This window comes from Gloeophyllum trabeum, assembly GCF_000344685.1.
Source record: "Gloeophyllum trabeum ATCC 11539 unplaced genomic scaffold GLOTRscaffold_00004, whole genome shotgun sequence".
NCBI classification, from domain to species: Eukaryota; Fungi; Basidiomycota; class Agaricomycetes; order Gloeophyllales; family Gloeophyllaceae; genus Gloeophyllum; species Gloeophyllum trabeum.
The window spans coordinates 2,710,670-2,714,192 of NW_006920413.1; positions in this window are offsets into that span (position 1 = coordinate 2,710,670).

Genomic DNA, 3,523 nt, shown 5'->3' on the forward strand with positions numbered 1-3,523 from the left:
TGCTAGCACGATCTACTGTCTCGGTAGCAGAGGCGACGATTCTAGAGTAAGTGATTGTGCCAGGCTAATATGGCGGATATCCCGCAAGAGCAACATACCCTGAAGCTTTTAGAGAGCCTTCCAGACGCTGTGGAATAGCTGGATCCGGTTCGTCACTCAAACAGCGGAGCCGCGAGGAATGGACCTCATTGCATTGGAAAATCAGTCCTACGCGCCCGTGAGTCAGGGCTGCATCCGGATCACGTTAAGTGTGGACTGAGAGGGAAAAGAAGCAGCACAAGGTGCACAGAGCTAAAGAGATCTTCGACGGTCAATACATTTCTGACCTACCGTAAAACACCAAGAGAGACGCTGTTGTCGCCCGGATGCTCATATCTTTCCTCTCTGGAAAGCGACTGATGCCACGGTTGACCGAGTCATCGCGCGAAAACGATGCTATGTCCGCGAAAAAGGCGGTCCGCTCAAAAGTCTGACGGTCAGTTCAAATTCCATTTTACCATACATACATATTGCCCCAGAGCCATATATGTAGCTGTCTCTGCTAGAGGCAGGTTAGCCGAATGCGCCTTAAGAGAGGTTCGTCCCAGGACCTTCGTCTGTGCGAAAGCAGTGGGTCCCGATGAAAATAATGTGATGAACGAACTCGCGTGTTGCTGCGGTCGAGCCACGCGACAGTATTCCAGTACAGGCCGGACAAACCGGAAAAGGCGAGCTGAGTGCTCAAGGAGGTCGTCTCAGACTCTCAGAGACAAGGTTACTTGTCATAAATGGAAGCAGTGATGGTCGTCGAGTCAGATCTGCTCGGTAAGAGGTTGCTGTGAACTGCTCCATTCAGTAGGAGCAGCTTGAACGCCGACGTAACTTCAAAGGAGTGAAACGACACGCCCAAAGAAGGAGAATAGCAGCTTCCAGACAGACGGATACCCACCCCCAAAGCACATCAGGTGGTAGCGAGTCTCGCTTCTAGAATGGAGGCATGCCGTGGTGTGCGAGCAGCTCTGAATCTGAATCATTTGCGTTACTCAGATAACCGACACTGATGACTTGCTCACTTTCATTTCGTTACGCTCGATATCGAGCGTTTCCGCTCTGGAAACCGCGCCAGGAAAGCAGCGATGTAGAGAGATATGAAATATCAACAGTAACTGCAAGCGCTCTTCGGGCGCTTCCGCTTAGCGCCCATGTTTGTCGGCTCCGACGCAGAAGGTATCGAGAGTACTCCAGCACAGCATCGGAATATCGTAGCGCTCGCTCCTGTGTGCAACGGCGCTAGCAGGGCTACACTAGATAGCGAGTTTGAGAAAGGCACTATCCGAGTGAACCACGTACTGCTTCCGTGGGAGATTGGGCTTTAGAAGTTGGAACTATCTGGTTGCGCCTGTCTCTGAGATGCATGCATATCTGACAACGTCAGCTTGGCAATTTGAGAGTTGAACAAGATAGCAGACCCCAGGGCAGTCAGTGTCCACCGCACCAAATACTGAACCCGGTTTGCCAAGCATGTATTTGACCGCTCGGGATGACATATGCTTCGCGTCGCGATGTGGGTTAGGGTTACATCACGCCAAACAGATTCAGGCGTGATACGCCCTGTTACCTCAAGAAAATTGACGTCCATGCGCCATTTGGCACCTTTCCCGAAGGCACGGCAGCGAGACGAAGAGTCAGCGAGCGGACCCTCGCCAGCCCAAATTGCCGCCCCTCTACCCAGTTCTTCGCGCTTTTCCTTCGTGACCCTGAGACTACTAGATACGAGACAGTGACAGCTAGACTCGCGTTTGATTCCCACCCGGACGGATTATAAGGGGGAGATCCAAACTGAATTGCTGATGCGCCTGAGGAAAGTGGGTTCCCAAGCGTTGAGAGAACCGGGCGCTAGAAATTTCAGGCTAGGAATCGCCCATTCAATACTAATCCGAGGGGCCGGGTCCTCCTGCTACGAGGGAAACATGTGTCGTCAGGGCCTCGATACCACTGATGCCAACCAGAGGGCTGAGGCATTCAACGGAACTTCGTGCACTAACAGACAGAAACAGAGCCAAGTCTTTCTAAGAGGTGATATAAGTCCAGAGGCCCTGGTCTCAACTTTCAGGAACACTGCCAATTCTGGACCTGGCGCGCTTGAGCAAGTCGCAGTAAGTATAAGCTTCGGAACGCTCAGATTCACCTACCGCTGCAAAGCACGGCCTTGACAACCTGAGCAGTTGGCTCTAGGATAGACTGTATCTGCTCGTACTCTGGCAAACATTTGAAGCTCCTTTGTAGTGACTTGCCCCCTCCGAGGGCACGAACGTTGGAATTTATTAGGCGTAATCAGTTCGCGCTCAGGCTGGCGGCACGCTCCTGCCAGTGTCGGAGCCCAAAATCGTGGGTGTGAATTGAGTCGGAGAGTACTTTCGGACTCGCGAGAATGGATACTCGACAGCGGATGCAAAGTACTACAGTGCCTTGTTGGTGCCTTGCATAAGAAACTGAACATCGCATTTCAGCGCGCGTTGTTTGTCCGCGCCAAATATACCCTTTTCGGATATCGGCAAATGTGCGGCAAAGACCCATCGAGAGGGAGAGTAGCTGGGCATGCCGCTGGGGGCAGAGTCTAATGATTTACAGCCCTTAGTGTAGTTGTAGAATATACATTTCATGTATTCTATGAAGCCTTTCGAGCCCTCTCGGGGCGTCTGCGAGTCCCTGCCCAGCAAATGGCCCCGCGAGAGGCCTTCCCCGAAAAGGGCATATTTGGCGCGAACAAACAACGCGCGGGGAAATGCGATGTTATGCAAGGCACTGTAGTAGTAGTACTCCGGATTAACAGTCGATCAGGTCCTGACATCCCTTGGTCTTCAGCTCTTCAGCTTGGATCCTGAAGGGCGCACTATCCCTCTAGTGCAAAACGTTCAGCTTCCTGTCCCTGTGGTTGCGACAACCGGCGACGGTGAGCTCCAACGTCAGAATATGGGCTTTGCTGTCCACTCCATCGGTCAGTCTCCATTCCTGAGGACTACATAATACATACTCGCCTGCAAACCCGGACATGCCTCTCACATTATCTGCTGTAACCTCGGTCTCGATATCAGTTACTACTACTTTCTGACAACACGCAGCCCGCCTGCGGCCCTCTTCGGAGGCATGACTACAGCTAAAGATGTGATGACACTTGCTTAAACATTCCCTCGGAAATTGGCTGTTTCTCGCCGAAGGACATCATGCTGTAGCTGCCTTTCTCTTGCGATCTGAACATGTACGTCATATCATGCCTAATCAGCAATATCTCACCTGATCTTCGCGCACGGGGGAGACAGTGTTCCAGTACAGACCGTCTCAGCTCGCCTGTGCCCGACTCTGAGGCTGGTTTAAGCTAATGAGGCGATCTGACCCCCGCACTCACGCACGTCAAAGATCACGGCGCGTATCACGACCATCAGCCATCAAGCCGTAAGGCCCGATCTACCCATGTTCCATGTCGATCAACATATATAACGCCTCAGCCTCCATGCATCCCTTGGGCTGGCCCCTTCGAGGAATT